Raw genomic sequence first — 20359 nt, forward strand, 5'->3', positions numbered from 1 at the left:
CTATATGGTTACCACCCAGCGTTGAAAATGGTTTCCTAGGTTACAGGAAATCATCTGACTAATCACTCAGTGTAGACCTACCTGAAGTTGAAAGAAGAGTAATAAATAGTGGGGAAGGCGGCGTCTCAATCGATAGAGAGGTGGCTTGCGGTCCTACTGGACCCAGGTTCAAATCTCCGCTGGGGCAGGAACCACTTTAAGGATTTGAATTTCATTACGGCAGACTTTACTGATCTACCAGACGACCCGCCGACTTGTCGTAAAAATACCCCCGCTAATACCAATACACCAGTCCTGTATGAGACAGCCCTAGCATGTATTCAATATGGACGGTGGGTGTTAGCGCCGAAGTGGTGACATATAGAGGTGTACGATATGTAGGAGGACTACTGGGCCTTGGGAGCAGGCTGCGAAGCCTATGCCCAGAGTCGAGCACATAAAAAAAAAAAAAAAAAAAAGCGAGGATGGGAGAGACAGGACGAGTGGAGAGCAGACAAATAAAGAATGATAAACATGAAGCAAGAAGCAGACAGCACTACATCAAGGAAGTGGATGATGGGCGCCCCCACCTACCAGAAAATGATAGATGTAAATGGGTAAAATAAATCGCTGCCGAGGAAGATAGGAAGGGGTGAGGGGTACCAGGGAGCCTGCTAAGTCCACACAAATACGCAGCTACTAAGGAAGGGGGATGGGCAAACTAGGGAGCCTCCAAAGCCCACAAGAATACATGGCTACTAAAGAACCAGGGGTGGTGGTGTCAGGGAGTCTCCTAAGCCCACGATACGAAGGGTAATTAAGAGAGGGGCGGAGCCTATCAGGGAACCTCCAAGCCCACAACACTACACAGCAACTAGAGGAAGAGGGGACGGTGGTGTCAGCGAGCCCTCAAAGCCCCAATGATTATACGGCTATTAAGGGACAGGGAGTGGTGGTGGTGGTGGTGCCAAGGAGCCTCCAAAGACCAGATGAAAGTTATTTTAATGTTGCGTTACCTTGCAACTGGAAAAATGCAATTCTGTAATGGTGACGACGACTTGTGCGTTTCTCAATCGTACTGTTGGAGTTCTCCATGCTGCTGGTGGCGGTGGTGGTGTTTGTTTACAGGATGGTGCGGTGAGGCAACATGTCCTCGTCCACAGTGAAACAAAGCGACAAACAAATAATTCCTAAAACCTGACATTAATCAGCTGAGTTTTCGCCGAAAACATTTAAGAAAAATATCGTATTGATTTTAGTTTTTTTGTTACGTCTTTTCTCTGCTGTTTTTTTACTTTTTTTTTTTCTTCAATATTCAAAGCTCGCAAGTGCAACATATAGCAAATCCTATCTCAGATGCTTATGATTTCGACCTAACAAAGTCTCGACTTTGTTATGATGAACTGCTCCTTAAGTCTCACATTTCTGACTTTCACCTAACTATGATGTAGGTTTTATAAGTACGGCCCCAGAAGAACATGTCTCTTTCCTCCTGCTACTCCACATCCTGCTCCTCCTCTTCCTTTTAATCATCTCCCTCCTGCTCTCTGTCCCCATCCTCCTCCTCCTCCTCCACTCTTTTCTCCTAATGCTCCCACTGCCTGTCATCTTTGCCTCCTCCTCTTCTCTGCCTCCTTTTCTTTCTGCTCCTCCTTTTCCTTCTCCTTCTCCTCCTCTTCCTCTTCCTCATCCTCATTCTTTTCCTTCTTCTCCTCCTCTTCCTCCTCCTCCTCGTCTTCCTCCTCCTTTTCCTTCTTCTTCTTCTTCTCCTCCTCCTCCTCCTCCTCCTCCTCCTCCTCCTGGTCCTACTAGTGTGATGACCTGGCGTTGGTGCTTATCGGATGTGGATCGCCAGGAGGAAAGGCCCGCCCGAGTGCCGGCCACCTCAGTAGTTGATCATGAAGGGTATCGGGGCGGGGATCTGAGCGGCTAAATGACCGGCGATAACGGTAATGATAGGGATCCGGGCCGGCCTAGTGGACCCGGCGCCGCCTTGCCATCTCGTCAGGGCCATCACCTTAAAGGGCAGATTGATGCTGGGCGAACCAGATGTGCCTCTTAACTCCTAAAAGCTTATAAGAATTTTTCCTCAATCATCCAACTCTCACCCACTTTTTCATTTACAAGGCTGAAGAGTTTGTTTTAACTTCTTTAGGTAGATCATTTCTAATGTGTGGATTTTTTTTTTTTTTTTTTTTTTTTTTTTGAGGGGGAGAGGGGGGCGTTAGTTAAGACAAGGCAAAAACGACGTTATTAAAAAGATTATTCAAGACTGCTTCTGGTCCCTGTATTGAGGAGAGTACTGTAAGCTAAAAATAATAATGTGTGGAGTGGATCAGAATTCAATAAAAACATGTTAGGGAAGGGATCAAAGAGGTAGGCTCACACTCCTTTACAAAGAGGAGTTTTATATAGGCTTAAGGAGATCATTTGGTGTCAGCGTAGATGATATTGAAAGGTCATTCCATTCCAGTTAGGGTCTCGTCAGGTTTCTCTTTGAACAGCGAACTGATAATGAGTTTCTATGTAATCAGTGTTATTCAGTAATTACGCGGCTGTTGAGAGCTGTACGGGTCCGTAAAAAGACCTGTGGTTTTTTGTTATGGTTGTGCATGGGAGCGTAACGTTGATGAGTGACGCGTGACAGGATAAAGCGATCCGCGGGTACATCACACACACAAAAGGGATCAGAGACTGGAGCCGAATTTTAAAACCTTTTTAAGCTTATCCCTTTCATTCCGGTGACGTCTTTCCTATTCAGTGCCTAACATCACCAGACGATCTTATTTGGCTTAAGGGAGACTATCGAAATGGAGGAATTACATGTTGCCATCAGTAGCCCTTTTACCGTTAGGGATCTTCCGAAGTTGTGCACAAGATTGCTTACCCATACTTTCTTCCTCACTCATACACTTTCCAAATATTTTACAGTGATATCAGAGTGACTATTAAGTGAGAATATACGAGTGAGGTGGAGGGGAAGAGGGGAGGCGGAGACCAAGGATGAAATGGAGGATGGAGTGAAGAGATCTATGGGAGAAAGGGGGTGTGAGTTGGAGGGAAGGTTGCCAGATGGTGGAGGACGAAGTGACTTGGAGGCGATTTGTTTGTGGCCACTTCTTACGGGATTAAGGTGTCTGACAATAGAAAATATACGAAAAGCAAGACTATTTCTGATAATAATGCACTGCTATAAAGATATTTTTTGCGTTAAGGGATTTAGAGAATGTATAAAGATCTTCCCTAATATCTGGGCAGGCGTCCCGTAGCACAGGCCCTCCCTTTATCTCGCCTCGTTCCTTTGTCTCTGTCTCTCTGTCTCGCCCCCCGTTTGTTTATCTTCCCTTTGTGGTCTCCGTCTGGCCAGGTTTATCTCCTCCACGCCCTCACGCATCATCCTCCACGCCCCTTTTGTCTGTGGGAGCGTACGCAGAAGTGACTGTGGCCTGAGTAAGCTATCAGATGCTCGGTACACTCTTGCCCTTGTCCATAACCTGCCTATCTATCTATCCATCTATCTGTCTATCTGGCTGTCTGCCTTTCAGTATCTATCAATCTATATCTATCTGTCTGTCTATCTATCTAATCAATCTGTCTATCTATCTATCCATCTATTTTTCTCATCTTTAGAATTCGTTCACCTTAATATGGCGGAGATATTCGTCCTTCAGCAGCTTATTTTCCGTTGCTCAGTGCCAGAAAAAGACACTGCTATGACTCTACATGCTGTATATAAAACTTCTCTGTGACTATAGTTCTTTCACATAAACTTTGCCCAGGTTTTCATCTGTTTGTAGCCTATTTCCGTGTCTTAGTTGCAGAATAAAGCAATACTACGGCTCTACATCCTTTCCAGAGCACTTCTTCGTAACTAGCATCAAATTCTAGTGTTAATCCACTGTTGGAAATCAGTGTTTAAGATGGAGGGCTGGTAGTTCAATAGGCCAGGTTAAGGTGAAATGAATATATCAGAAGCACGGTAGTCGTAAATGACGCTATGCGATTTGTTCCTGGGTATGCGTGCAGTTCCGTAAATTGGCAGTAAGGGCCGGGACGAAATTCCGGATACATGATGTGACCTCGGCCTTATATACTCGCAGATGGACGCTTCGTAACCAGCCAGACACGCTGGGAATGTGGTATGATAAGGCATTCTTTTGAGGGAGGCACCGAAGAATGTTGAGGTTGTGGAAAAATGTGTGGAGAGAGAGAGAGAGAGAGAGAGAGAGAGAGAGAGAGAGAGAGAGAGAGAGAGAGAGAGAGAGAGTATTATAAAAAGTATGACCAAATTGACAGAGAATAGAGGAAGTATACAGGATTAGCCAAAACGATGGGGTAACAGAGGGAGCGTTTTAAAATAAGTCCTTCTTTGGTAGGAACTCCTAAAACTGCCATTATCCAAAAAATACTCAACGCACCGAGCAAACTAACTCTCGAAAACTGTGTAATTCACCGGGTCGGTCAGGATCACTTGATGGTCGTGATCGTCAGCTTTTACCCTCCCGGAAGGGAGCTGAGAGCTCATATAGTCCGATCTAAGGGCAAGGCTGTGACCTTCACACAAGCACACACCCGTCCCCTTGCTCAAGGGGGACAGTAACCACCCACTTCGTCAATGAAATTTTTCGCAACCTGAGCGAGGCGCGAACTCCCGTCCACCAGTTAGCAGGCGAGAACGTTACCACTGCACCAGCGAGCGGTGTGTGTGTGTGTGTGTGTGTGTGTGTGTGTGTGTGTGTGTGTGTGTGTGTGTGTTTAAGAAAGCAGATATACACACAAGCTTTAACAATGCTGCCTAAAAACTGATGAATAATCTTTGTACACATGCTATATAGATGCTGCTCTGATATATGTAATCTATGAGTACAAGCTGAAAGGAGGCTGCCCGAAACCTGATAAATGATTTCAAAGTACGCAGGCTGTATGGATGCTGCCCTAAAGAGTGAAAAATGTAATATCTGTGTACAAGCGATAATGATGTTTCTGTACAACTGATACGTAAAATTCTTGTGTGTAGGCTTTAACTAATTCAAGGTCGTGATTTGAGTGATTGTACCACTCCAGATGATTTTCTTAAGCTCAAAAGCGTCGTGTAGCTGTACAAGTGATAATGGAATGTATATCTAACTCCCCCCCCCCCAGCTTGAAAAATCTCTCCCATACCAAAGAATGTTGTCAAGATAATAGCGATAAGAATGAAATGTGAAATACGTAATCGGACTGAAAGGGTTACAGATGCTACACAAAAAATATCTCTAATTTTGCATTGTCTGGTTTCGCATTTTGTAAGACGTGATGTCAAAAGCTAAAACAGGTAAATGTAATCTCTTTCTGCAGTTTATAAGGTTCTATCTATCTATCTATTGCCAGAGGCCTCAATCCCGTTTGGGGTGGCCACAAACAAATCGCCTCCAAGTCTCCCTGTCCCCCGCCATTTCACTGCCCCGCTCCCAACTCACACCCCCCTCTCTCATATACCTCTCCACCCCATCCCTCCATCTCATCCTCGGCCTCCCCCTCCCTCTTCCCCCCTCCACCTCACTCACATACACTCTCTTCGTCAGTCTTTCACCCTCCATCCTCTCCACATGGCCAAACCACCTCAGTGTGTTCCTCATAACGCTTCCTATCACATCCACATCCACACCACAACGCTCCTTTATAAGGTTGCTGGGTCTAAATTTGTATACAGTATCTCCGTCTCGTGTTGTTGTGGGTGGAGGGAGGTTACCACTTCCCTTATTCAGCTCACGTTGATGGCTCAGGTCTCATGTTCCACGATTTTGTGTAACTGGGCTTTGTTTTCTTCTGATAATGATGTAAATTTAGAGTATTATCACCGCTTAGACTATCTGATGACAAAAGTAGATGCTGAAAAAAGGCGACGTACAGTGAGCGCCAATAGTCGTGTCTTGAAATTTGGTGAAAACATAAGCTAACTGGCTAAACATCCGGTGCATTCCGCCGTCTGTCATACGGAAGGTGCATAATGTTTCACGAGTTACATTAATTTAATCTTCGGACAAAACCGCGACACGACTATTGGCGCTCACTGTACATCCATTAACCTTTTGACTAGCACGTTTTTCCCTCGGCTGCTAAATCGTCTGACTGCAATGCGTGCAAAGCAACGAAAGTGTTTCTGTAGATAGTGTTAGCTCGCTGACTAATGGAATATCTCTCTCTCTTAGCTAAGCAATCTGTTTTGTCTTAGTTTAATCTCTGGGTGAGTTTAGAGTATTGCAAGTGTTAAACTTTATGTCTATGTGAAAAGTCATGAACTTCGTATATCTAGCATTTAGGACTTCTGTTTATAGCTTCCCAAACAGAACAGATTTGGCTTAAGTTTGGCACGTAATACCTTGGGATAAAAAAAAAAAAAAAAAAAAAAAGCTGATACACTTCACAGGTTAGTTTAAGCCCGACAAGGACGTACCCAAGGGACGGGACAAAGGGGCAGAGCCCCCTCTCCCTCCTTCAGGCCACCCAATTCACTGAATGGATCGAACTCAAATTTAGCAGGTAAACACTTAGAGGTAATGGTATGCATAGAGGGTAAGTTGCGACCCCCAGCGGTGTGTTTAGGGAGGCGTCGCTTTTTTTAAAACCTTATTTTCTATTCTTGCCAAAACAATGGTCGATTTATATTGAAATTTGACAGATGGAAGATTTTAGACATTGGACTGAATACAGGTTAGCCTTTAACCTCTTTTGAGGGAGTGGCCTTGGAGTCAGTAGCTGCACCGGCCAAAAGGTCGTAGCTCAGCAAGTAATCTGCTACCGAGAGAAAAGGTAATCAAGATACGGCAGCCTGGATAGACGTAATCACCAGCGCTACCCTTGTGCCAGGCAATACTGAACAACATACAAGCTTTGCCTTAGACTCATGGCCTCGTATTTTGTGGGCTGCGCAGGCCCCTTAGCACCCATAACGAAGCGATTTAGTTTGCATATTACATCTTAATATTCTCTTCTGTGCCTTTCATCGTCTTCTACTGCCGACGTACTTTGCATAGACAACATGGAAAAGAATTCTAACATGCTTTACTTAGGAAAAAGAAAGAAAAAAAAGTCTAAGGAAGAGGTAGTAAGGATTCTAGCATGCTGTTGCGGTCCATGAGGCTACTTGGGCTGAAATGACCGTGATTCAGTCAATGGAGGACGGCTTTCCACTCTACACCCTAGATTTCTCTGCTGGCGAGGAGAGCAGTAAGCATGAAAACATAGCTAGTCTTCTATTTTCGTATCCATTACTCATGCCTCTCTCACAAACACAAATAATGTATATAACCCTTCCACTCTCACATGTTCCACTTTCGATACTCTTTACCACTTCGTACTTTACAAGTAAGGGAAAAGGTTAATTCTGGCTATCTCCCTCCCTGTGCAAAGTCAGATACCATAGAGACCGATACAGATAAAGACAAAATATTAATCTGATATGGAACCATGATTTACAAAGGACCGTTACCAAATGGACTGCTTGCTCTGTGGTCATTCTGGGACTAATGTACAGCTTCGGACATAAATATCGATCCACTTCGTTACGGTAAACAATGCGACAGCGAGCGATTATTTTTGAAACCAAGGGATGCTGTTGTGTGGTGTTGGTGTGGCCTGACTAACTTTTCAGACTATTATGTTGGATTTTAATAACAGTTCGATCTATCAGTAGAATTATATTACTGTCCACAACCTTATAGTTAACGAATAGTGCATTGAAGTTCCCTCTGTACTCTCCGTTTTGAGAATAAATATGAAGAATTTTGAAGCAATCACGTAGGAACTGTTTTGATTACCGTAAATGATATTTTACTATCTTACTCCTTAATGTAAAATACTTCAGCAACATCCTGAACATTCATTTACTCGGGATTACCATACATATTGAAACATAAATGAAAAATATCGTTCAGTTTCACAGTCCTAGAACATAGGATCTTGATAATTTCTTGGTAGACTCTATATCCATCAGTTATAAAATATTGTGCACCAAGGAAACAGTGTATATGTTATTTATATCCTATCACGCTCTGCATATTAATAAAAAAAAAAAAAAAAAGATATTATGAAGAGCAGTAGGCAAGGGTGGTTAGACGAATGGATAGCGAGACCGTGACTGAATTATGGGATCTGACACCCATCCACAACACCTTATCGATGAGTGACAGCGCAGTCCATCACGGCAGCACACGAGTATTGTGCCTACGTCTGTTTATGGCGAGCTGCGTCACTGAGCTCGTCACAGTGAAGGGTCTCGGCATGTAAATCACTGAGATGAAGGACGCGATGCTGCATAGTTCTAATGCCTCCCACAAATATCACTTTACTCTTATCCCTTTACTACGAGCTATCACCAGGAACGTCACCCTGAAGGGATCTTGACATGTAAAATCACTGGGATGAAATTAATGTCCACCTCACATACCTCACACAAGTATCACACTGTTTGTCCCTTCATTAGCAGCTCTGTCAGTAAGCTCGTCAAAATGAAGGATGTCGGCAAAACAAGTCACTGAGACGAAAGGCCCGATAAAATACACACTTCTGAAACGCCTCAAAAATAAACCAAGTAAGAAGGGAAGTAAGGAAAGAATAATAAAAGAAATAAAATCATCATAAAAATTAAATAAAGATTTATCCCTTCACTACGAGAGTTTTTGCCTAAGCTAAATAAAGTCGTCAGGTGGTAGTAAAGTTAAGCCAGTAAAAGAAGTCACGAGATTCAAGGAGTGAGAGGATATTCGTGAATGTCCTGGAAGATTCACGTGAACTACGAGTATATTGCTTTGACTGTAACTTGGTTTAAAATTGTCATCTCTCCATCTTGAATGCTGAGTTGTAAGAGTAGATTAACGCTGAAACATACTACTAGTCACGAAGAAGTGCTATGGTAAGGGTCATATTGTCTTTTTCCTCCACTGACCTATGTAATATAAACTGCAAAACCACGAATATCCGGGCCAGGTTAAGATAAAACAAATACAGTCGAATCATTTTGAGACTTTCACGTAATATTATAAAAAAAAAAATTCGGGTTCCATAGAAAATATTACTAGGTTTCAAAAGTCATTGTTCACTGTATCGTTATTTATCGTTCTCAGCTGTACCTACACTGCGCCGCGTTAACATTGCCTTCAGTGCCTCTGTCAGCCACTTTGTACATGAATGGGTGACCTAAATTGGTAATGGAAGTGAGACAGTGGGGCCCAACAAATATCACATTCCCTCGCCACCCTAGAGGTCACTGTGATCCTCTTAGTGGTGTTGGGATGCCGCGATAGATCTGAATCCTTCTCAAACAGCGGGATGTGGTGTTAGATGCATTTTCGAACTTTTTAGTTTTCATAGGATTTTATCACGTGAATATGAAGGTCTTGTGTGTGTGTGTGTGTGTGTGTGTGTGTGTGTGTGTGTGTGTGTGTGTGTGTGTGTGTAAAATACGAGAGTGAAAACGGGTATAATTATGTGTGTATACAAGGGAGGAGTGCCGTTCTACTAAGATTTGTACACACTCCAGTATGTGAGTTTGCGTATGTGAGTTTGCCACATATAGAGTGCTGTGGGAGAGCTCTTTGTTTTCGGGATATACCAAGAGAAGAATCCCCCTCCCTCATTTCTGTTTCGCCGGAGTTATGAGACTGCTTGTACCCTACCTGGTGAGAAGAAGGGCTACCACGTTCCTCTCCCGAATCTAGCAGGGAATTGTATAACTTCCACTCCTACGTATTTTAATGATCTTATATGACGCTCTGGATATACTGTACATTGATAGCATTCCTTCGTCCATACTCACAAGAATCTTCTCTCACTCCCCTTTAGTACACACCTACACACCTCCACCTGACCTACAGCCAGGCCACTCACGTACACGTGTGCAGAAAAATGATACAGGTAAGAAATCGGGGGAGAGTCTTGGTCGCTTGGTGCATCTTCAAACATCTTCTTAGTTCTCTTTGTTTTGTTTTTTTCTTTTATAAATCCCCTCCAAAAGAACTGAGTAAAGACTGGAAAAAAACAATGTTCTTTCCTACTTGACTCTGCCTGCTCGTCAGTTCCTTGAGTCTGTATGTAATTTTATATTCCATTTCTCTGTAGCAATATTTCGCTTAATGTAAGACTCTCTCTCTCTCTCTCTTGATCGATCGATCGATCGATAGACAGGTAGATAGATAGATAAAGCAAGGAAAAACAAGACAGAAGAAAGTATGAAAGATGAATGATAAGCGAGTAAAGGTCTAATAAACTGTAATGAAAGAAATATCAAGAAAAGAAAGTGTGATAGAAGAACTACAGCTGTGACTGGGGACAAATCCAGGTAGGAAAAAAAGCAGAAAAAGAAAAAAGAAAAGAAAAGAAGAGAAATGAAAAAGAGTTATGTAAAGATAGCACCTAATTAAGACGAGGTGTATGAAAGAAATTTGATGAATGACAAGAGAGCAATATCAGGCAGAAGAAAGATGCAAAATATTGGCAGATAATGGGAAAGAAAAGCGTAGATGGACTAATGGATATAATAAAGAAAAGACTGATAAAAGATAAGACTAGAGGGCAGAAAATTAAGTTGATGATTTAGCCAGCACAATTATTCAGGGGGTGTGAACTTGGTGAATAGACGCCATTTTTGATTTGAGGTGGTGGTGGGGTGTGGGAAGAGGAGTGGGAGAGAGGGAGGAGGGTAGAGGGGGTTAGGGAGGGGGGAAAGGGAGTGAGGGAGAGAGGGGAGACGTATACACAATCGGGCCTCTCTCATTCCGTTCCTTCCTTTTTCTTATTTCTCTCTTTTTTTTTTCTTTATTTTCTCCATCATATTTTGCTGTCCGGCCTGCTCACTCTCCCCTTTCCTCTCTTCTTGTACCTTCTTTCTCGTCCTCTTGCTTTATTTTCACTCTGTCTCTTCCTTTCTCTCCTTTTCCCTATTTCTTCCTTCTCTTCCTCTTTTTCTCTATCTACTTTTCTCTTCCCTTTTCTCTCTTCTTTCACACTCAGTTTCTCCTATTGCCTTTCTCTTGCTTCTTTTTCACTCTCTTTCTTCCTCTTTATCTTCTTTTCTCCATTCCTTCCGTCTCTTCCTTTTTATACTCTTTCCTCCCTTCTAGCCCACCCTTTTCTCAATCGCTCTCCTCCACTTCTTACCTCTTTCTTATCTTTATTTCTCACCCTCTCCTTCATCTCCCTCTTTCCTCCTATTCTATTCCTCATCTCCTTCCTTTTTCTTGAATCTGAATCTCTTTTCCCTCTCTTTCTCCTTCTTCCTCTCTCTCTCTCTCTCTCTCTCTCTCTCTCTCTCTCTCTCTCTCTCTCTCTCTCTCTCTCGCTCGCTCGCTCGCTCTCTCTCTCTCTTTCCCGTCACCCCCAACCTTCTTCTTTCCACCTATCCATTCCCCTCGTTTCGTTTCTTCTCTTCACTATATTCCTCTTTCCCCTCTCTTTCTCCCTTCTTCTCTTCTTTACATCTCCCTCCTCCCATCTAGTCCTGCCTTCCTCTCTTCCTCTCCTTATCTTCTTATCATTTCCTCCCCTCTTCCCCCAAACTTCTTCGCTCAGGCCTCCCCGTCGCACTGCTGACGTATTCAATTCCCAAAGACACAATCAATAGCCAATTAAGCTAATCAAGGCAGTTATTCTTGACGCGACGAGACCCGATGGCTTTTCTTAGAACCAACACTCAGGTTGGGGGCATGGGGGCATGGGAGAGGGCAGATGGGCAGAGGAGGGAGCCAGGGGGGCAGGAGAAGGGGAAGAGAGCACGAAGCAGCAGGAGTGTGAGGAAGGAGACAGGAGGGGTGACGGAGGGAGCCGGAGAGGCGAAGGGGCAGGAGTGGGCATAGATATCTGTGGGGTTGGGGAGGGGGCAGGGGTAGGAGGGGGCAGGGGAGAGGGCTGAGGTAGCAGGGGGGTAGGGGAGGGGGCAGGACTGATAGGAGTGGCATGCAGACGCTTATCACAGGTATATACAGGCTCTATCGGGACTATATACGTTTGGGAGAGACACTGGCTGGAGAATGAAGCCTAGTGCTGTGAGTTAGTCGGGTGTAATCATGAAGGTTAAATTTAGTGGGAAGTGAAGGAATTTATTAGGAGTTTTTTTTTTCAACCATTGCACGTTTTACTAAACAAATCGTGTGCTACTTGTTTATCTTAACACATCATGCGCTACATGTTTATCTAACTCGATTAATTAATTTGCAAATACATATATAAATGAGGGAGAAATATTAAAATTCACATTCATTTTGATGTTCCTCTTCTTCCCCCTCCTTTTCCTCCACTTCTATATCATCATCATCATTATCATCATCATCATTATCATCAGCATCGACTTCTCAGACTACATCAAAGCTGGGAGTGGTCCTGGGAGAAAAGCCAGCATGTCATTTTTACCTTGCGAACTTCATTTTTACTTTTACCCATCTCCTTTAATCACTTTTCTTCCCGTCCCTTCAGAGAGCCAGGGTTTCATTCACTTTAACGAAATCATCTAGTAACAAAGTAGAATAAAATGCTTAGGTTGATGCCGGCCCTCTAACTGGTTAACTTCTCCTCCAGTCGTATACTCTACAGCCGCCTTTCCCGTATCATAAGCGGTCTCCCTCTCCCACAGCTGTTCTGCCCTTCACTTTCAGATGCTTTCCTCGGTACCCTGTCTTCATGATTTTTTTTTTAGTATAATTTCAGCATGTATTTTTCTTTATCAATTCCGTCATACCACAACCAACTCCTCTTGTTTTCTTACATATCTGGGCATCTCACAGCTTATTCCTCTGCTTCTTTTTCTGTTATAATACATTAATTTACAGCAGTTATAAATTAAGGAGTGGTAGTGTTCATTTCATGCATGATAATCATCAAAGAGTTCTTATCATTCATTCTCTGATTTTTCATGCAACCTCCCTTCTGAGAATACCTCTCCCCTTTTCTCTCCTCCCCTCCCTTTCCCCTTTCTCCTCCTGCTCCCCTCCTCTCCCCTCTGCTTGTCAGGGCGGGTGGTCAGGTCGGGTGTGTCAGAGATAAAATTTCTCTCAGATCACAAATATTACCCTCATCACACTGATATTGTTTTGACTATGCATATCTGAGGAATATATTGAGAAAAGGAACCCCCAATTCCAGAAAGATTTATTTTGACTTCCTAGATAGTCGTAATACTTTCCAGACTACATCCATATTTCAGAGGCTATCCTTGTCCTATTGATGTTTCTCTGTCCGTGGATATCCAATAACCGTGAAGGAAAAAAAAATGAAAACTCCAAATCCTGACAATCATTTTTACAACTCGTGAGCTGAATGATACTGTCTGGTGGTGGAAAGAGTTAATTAATAAATCTAACAAGTTAGTGAGCGAATTAAAAGTGAGTCTTAATCGTAAATGAGTTTTTTTTTTTTTTTTTTTTTTTAGTTTTTGTATCTGAGGTTTCTGAGGAAATGATGAATGTGATAAGAAGTTGCTTTATAAGAGGAGGTCAAGCATCGTCAAGAGAACAAAACGCCTTCCATTAACAAGAAGCGGGTTTCCTGTAGCGAGGAGAATTTAATGTCGTATTAGATGAATTCACTGTGCTTGTAGTGTTCCTGTCTTATCTCCAATCACTGTGTCTGTCTTTGTCTATTTATCTGTCTTAGTAAGTAAATAAGACATAAGAAATTAACCATTGCTTAGAGTATACGAGACTGAAAATGAGTATATCCATGCTTGCATCTGCGGTTCCTTCGAGGTGAGGTGATGGTGGGTGTCCAAGCAGAGGCGGGAATACACTCTGCAAAGACAGACGTTGCATGAAAAGTGGTGTTGGTGGTCAGAGGAATAAATTAACAGTTTTTACCTAACAGCATGATGTGTGTGCGTGTGTATGAGGAGGTAGGGAAGCGTAAAAAAAATAAGAAGAAGAACAAGAACGAACACACACACAAAAAAAACGGAAGGAAGCATTTTTTTTTTTTTTATACATATATGCCTGGGATACCTCACTTCCTTGCACCTGATATCGTATATGAAATCCGTGCCCACTGAGGTACAAAACGAAATAAAATGAAATACACTGCCTCTCCTCCCTATTACTGAAGGGTTAGTCTATCAGGGTCTAGTTCGAAAAAAAAAAAAAAAATCTTGTCAAACTAAACAATCTTACTTATTTACAACTTGGACTTACCGATAACCCTGTCCATTCTTAGCTGCTAACCCTGTCTGTTCTCAGCTGCTCACCACCCATTGAGTCTGCGCTTCCTTCCAATCCCACATCTCAGTTTTGGCCCCCCAGCTATGCACCAGACAGCATCGGATTGCTTGACGTATTCATTAGTCACAATTACTAGTATTCAGTTGCAAGGAATGGGAGCGGTGGGGGTCAGGAGTTGGGCGTGGAGGTGGGTGGGATATAACTGGGTGTGGAGGTGGATTGGATAGGATTGGGTGTGGAGCGGGGTGGGATGGGATTGGGTGCGGAGATGGTTGTGTGGGTGGGATGGGATGCCAAGGGGTCGTGAAGATAGATAGGAGGGATAGGTATGAGGGAAGTGGTAAGGGGAGGGAAGGAAGGAAAGGTTTGGGGAGGATGGTGTTGAGGTGTGGTGGGTAAGGAAGGCAAGTCTTGTTACTGTGAACCCCAGACGATTATACTCAGCTCAAAGAAACCCATCCCAACCAATGAGTTAATTCCTAAAAAAAAAAAAAAAAAAAAAAAACTCTCTCCCTATAGTTTTGCCTTACTGTTCCAACCAACTCTAGACGATTTTAGTGTTAACCTTTTTCGTCTCTTTTAACTCTTAAGAAAAGCCCTTTCTTGTGGTTTTCCTGTTCTATTCCAGCAAATTTCAGACGATTTTATATATATATTTTTTCTCATGGCTTGGGGCCGTTCAATCCACTGGGCATTTTCTTGGGTGATGGGGTAATTTGACCCTAATATGAGGCCGCGTTAGGTACGATTGTCGCAAACCCGTTGTACGTGATTACAGACTGAGAAATGTGCACTGATTTCCTTTCTGTCGTTCTCGATCTCGTTCTTGTTTTCTCTCTCTCTCTCTCTCTCTCTCTCTCATCTACCAAATATTAGTCTATCGGCCTTGATTTCTTTCCTTCCCTTTTATTTTTTTTTAACTTATACTGCTTTATTTATCATTATCACAACATTCTCACCTAAAAAATAAATGGGGACAAAGTCTCATAAATCCACCAGGTCCCATAATAAAAATCCCTGTGCGTTTCCATCAAAAATCCCTTCTCAGATTAACCTTGTGAGCAACCACAGGCCCGGCCTACAAGGAACACCACACCTGCTCCTATAGACAGGTAGGTTTACTAATATCGGTCATTAACCTGAGAGCGTTTAATCATGAGGGGCGCTACTTATTCAATTTCACGGCCCCATCTAGGCTTTCATTCGGCTTATTTTGAGTACCTGGGTTTGTATATATCAAGGATCTTAAGGAATTTTTTCGATAACTTAATTTACATGGCGTTATCTGAAAGTTTATTTATTTATTTATTTATTTATTTTTTTTGCCATTTTTCATGTTAATACTCACTCCAGTTTGGTTGTGATGTGCTGGGAAATAGTATGAGAGGAAATATACCGTAAGTGTAAGCAAAGAAGATTTTACAGCAAGGCCTACTTACCTTACATGTGACTTTTTTCAGTGTCCTTTCTCGCTATTATTTCAATGTTAAAATGTAGAAATATTACCACTTATACTTGTAGTTTCATTTTACCTTTAAAGCTGCCTGGCCACATTTCCTCGAAACTCCAGTACCAGTTTTATGGAGAGAACACATTCTTGGCACATTAGGATATACTAGAAGGAAAGTTTGTAAATATGACGCCAGTTGTACACCACGGCATTGACTAAGAGTGGTGGGTCTCAGTGGCTCATGATTGAGGTCGTTGTTAGGCCATGTCAGGTTAGATTAAGTCAGGTTAGGTTAGGATAAATTGGGCCAGCTTAGGTCAGGGAAGATTAGGTTAGGTCAGCTTAGGTCAGCTTAGGTTAGGCCAGGTCAGAAGAGGTTAGGTTAAGGTGAATTAAGTTAAAGGTAAAGAAGGTTGTACAGTATATAAGGCCTCCAGTCCACCAGGCCATTAGCAACGAATTGTGGTTCTTGGGTGCTCGTTAATAGGGGCATTGTTCAGTGGAGGTGTGAGGCACCTGGAGACTCGTTATCATCTGATTTACGGGCACAAATTACTGGTTTTCAACGGCCTGAGGGGGGACTCATGCTAAAGTCGGTGGCTAGACTTTGGTTCACTGGTAGCAAGTCATTCCCGGCCAGGCGTAACACCCTAACATCTATGCTAGGGTGTTACGTAGAAGGGTAGGGTCAGGTGAGAGGTCATTTTTTATCCTGCGTATGTGAACTAAGTAACCTATCTTGCCTTCAGTAGTAATAGTAATGAAATCGTACTAGCATGGTGTTAGGGGGTGTGCCATGAGGTGATATGGTGTTAGGCTGAATGGTATTAGGTGGTATGGTACTGGTATTATATTCGCTGGACGACTGGTAGGCCTAACCAAATACACCATGGAAATTGGTGTTATGGTACTGGATGGCAGTGTATCAGATGGTATGGTATTGGGTGGAATAGTGTCAGGTGGTATGGTATTAGGTAGTATAAATTAGGAGCTATTAAACAGCATGATATAAGGTACTTCGGTATTGAAAGGTATGGTGTTATGTGGTACGGTGTTAAAGTGTATGATAATAGGTTGTGTGGTATCAGATGGCATGGTATCAGGTGATATTGCATCAGACACTAATAATAGGTGGCATAACATTAACATTCACACCAACACCTCTCTCTCTCTCTCTCTCTCTCTCTCTCTCTCTCTATCTATCTATCTATCTATCTATCTATCTCAACATAATTAATCGTCTATACCATACGTCCGAAACGAATCGCACTTCCACGAAAAAAAAAAAAAAAAGTTCAATGATTATACACATCTAAGCATAAATTTCCACGAAGAGGGTACTTACGGAACAATAAGTACTATGGGCAAAATACTTTGGGATTTACGGTGCTACGGTGAATATTAAACCCCTCCAGTACGATGAAGTTTTAATTCTTATCCTTGCTGCCCTCAGACGATTTCATTCATCCTTAAGGCGTCCTGTCTTAGTGAAGATACAGGCTATAATTAACCTCTCCAATTTGAAAAAGTCTTAAAAAAATATAAATAAAAATTGTTTGGTGGTAGCTGAAATAAAATACATAAATACGTCATCGTAGTGAAGGGGTTCAAAGGAAAACACAGGAATATATAAAGGAGAGCAGACATTAACTGGCCCATCGTTCCTTTCGAGGCTGTTATAACTAATGTAACTATTCTCTCCGTTAAAGACAAGGATAGGCAAACGGAGGAGAAGATGCTAGTCTCTGTGGGCTGTATTCTCACTGGCTCTAGAAATTTTGTAATACATCATCCTTAGCGATTTATTCTGCACATTACGCCTTAATAATCGTATAGTCTGTTACTGATACACGTACGTCAATACTTAAATTTTATAGATAAAATACAAGTGAATATGTACCTTCAGACAACAGCAAGGAAGGGGCATAACGAAATTCTTTATATCAACGAGAATACGATTGTGTGGGCTAGGAGATCCCGTGGCATCCGTCTCGTAGCGATTTATTTTGCGTATTGCACCCTCATATTAGCTGTTATTTTACTCATTTAGTTCTGATACGACATAGTTTGAATAAAAAACGTAGTGAGGCAACACTGCACAAAATAAATCGCAAAGGAAGGTATACTACGGAATCTCCACAGGCACTCAGGACACAACTCCGCGTCTCGAGGTTCGTCTGGGTGGAAGTATGTTGATAAATATTGCTTGAAAAATTATGGGTATTCTTCTTTGTCCCCTTATCAGGGCGGATCCTTCTACTCCTTCACCACCACTACTTTCTCCCCAACTCCCTTCAGTACCAAGATTTATTTTCTTTTCCTTATTATTATTATTTTTTTTTTTTTTTTGAGGGGGTAATCGGTTCAGGAAGCTCCCTAACACCTCTTCCTTAGCGATTTACTTTTGGGTATGGCTGGTTAATATAATTTTGAATGTTATTTCTGAAGATTTGTGATATTAGAATGGTTTAAATAACACAGAAGAGGACAGTAACGAGTAACAGTCAAAATATATCAGTTAAGATGTAACAAGCAAAATAGGTCACTTAGAAACAGGTGTTAGGGAGCTTCCTTACAGAATACCGGCCCTAGTGTACGAATTAAAAGAATCTTAATTACTCCTTTCGCTACACATCGCCTCCTTAAAGTTAATTATTGCTTATTCAAGACTACTCAATCCACCTCAAGATCTCTCGTACTGAAGAGGGTAGAAAAGTTAGAATATCCATTAATTCTTTCACTGTTAATATACTTTTTTTTTTTTTTTTTTTTTTTAGTTTTCCATACGGTTTTATTCAGCTTAGGAAAATTTCGGACGATGTTTTAAAGAATCTATCCCATTAGCATTTTTTTTTTTTTCATATGATGTCTTTTCGGTTTTTCTCTAGCTACCGGGAGATTTTTTTTCTTTTCATCTCTACAGTGACCCCTCGTAGTGAAGGGGTTAACCACTGACTTATCCCCATTACTTATTTTTTTCTTTTTTGGTTTTGCTAAGGATGATCTTCAGTTCAGGAGAGGCTTTAGGTATTCAAGAACACACACACACACACACACACACACACACACACACACACACGTACTGTACGTCATGGGACTGAAATGGTCAAGGGTTCATACAGTAGAAGGCTTTAAGCTGTCCATAGGCTGATGGATACGCCTAAGACAGCATGTATACAGAGCTGGACAGAGTTATGGACATTTTATTCATGGCCCCAAGATGGCTTAATGAATAAAATTATTATTATTATTATTTTTTTTTAATACATCCCTGGGTGTAGGAGAGAAAGTCTGCTACATACTCTTATATATTGCCAGAATCAGCTCACAGGCAAACAAGGAAATATATTCACTCACACATCCAGACATTCACTCACTCACCCACTCGCTCAAAAATCATAATACATAACTTTAATTCACTAAAACTGTCTTGGCTTCCCTTCCTTCGCAGTCTAAATCCATCCAAGATAATTCTGCAAAGGCTAATGAATGGCACGTCAAAATAGCTGCACCAGATTTCTCCAAATTTACCGCACAGTCAGAATGCAAGACTTTCTGACTGGCCTTTTCCTCCCTCCGGTATGGTCTGAGTTAACTAATCAGAATGTGGAAGTAATTGGCTGGCACTTAGTAGTAGTAGCAGTGGTGGTGGTGGTGGTGGTTGTAATAGTAGTGGCAGTGGTAGCTAAAGTTGTAGTAGTGGTGGTAGTAATAACAGTAGTAGTAGTAGTAGTAGTAGTAGTTGTAGTGGTAGTAGTAGTAGCAGAAACATCAGGCTCATCTGAACCTGAACCTAATGGAATGCAGGTTGACGGTGCCCTTTTTTTCTCAGGCCACCACCTTCCTTTCGGGGGTTAATGACAAATATAAAGCTCAGGTGAGTAGCAGTAAGTAATTTTACTCCGTTTACGAGAGACCTTCCGAACTGGACAGGTTAAACGGAGACCTCATTAACCCCGTCACTATATCAGCTGCCTTCCATAAACAAAAATAACAGTTTGAATTCCCGTCATCTTAGAGAAAGGGGTAATATAGGGGTAGTTTACATTAGTGGCATGCAAGAAAATTGAGATTCCATATACAGAAACAGGCTGGAAAGGAAAGAGGTGTTGGACAGTGAAGTAATGCGGCAAAAATACATCAGGGAGGAGGTTGTAAGATGTCACCGAGTAATGGTAACTGTTTCTCTCCTCGGTTACTTATGCTGTGAAGTTGCATATATATTTTGACCACAGCCATTACTCTGTGTCCTACCTGGTAATTATGTAGATTTAGTTGAAGTGTTGGATGTTTAGGAATATGGATATTGTTGCTAAGTGGGTCATGTGCAGGGTATTAGGAAAGTCACTGTGCAGGAGAGAGACAGCAACACCTCATACCGGCTTATTACATACTGTCACACTTCACACCGCCACACCCAAAACCCATGCCGCATATTACTTTGCCGCACCTCACACTGTCACACATAAAATACCACACCTCACACTGTCGCACCACTCACACTGCCACACCTCACACTGTCACACCACACACACTCCCACACCTTACACACTACCACTATTCACACTTTCATATTTCGCATCATCACACAAACACGCCTAACATAGCCACACTTTAAGCTGGTTTAACACACACACACACACACACACACACACACACACACACACACACACACACACACGGAGTCATATCTCACACTGCCACACCTCTGGCCTCCTTCCTCACATACTTTCTAACATCCATTACCAGTTGC

Source organism: Coenobita brevimanus, chromosome 24 (assembly GCF_032717465.1).
Source record: "Coenobita brevimanus isolate Jiangsu-jjx chromosome 24, ASM3271746v2, whole genome shotgun sequence".
Lineage (NCBI taxonomy): Eukaryota > Metazoa > Arthropoda > Malacostraca > Decapoda > Coenobitidae > Coenobita > Coenobita brevimanus.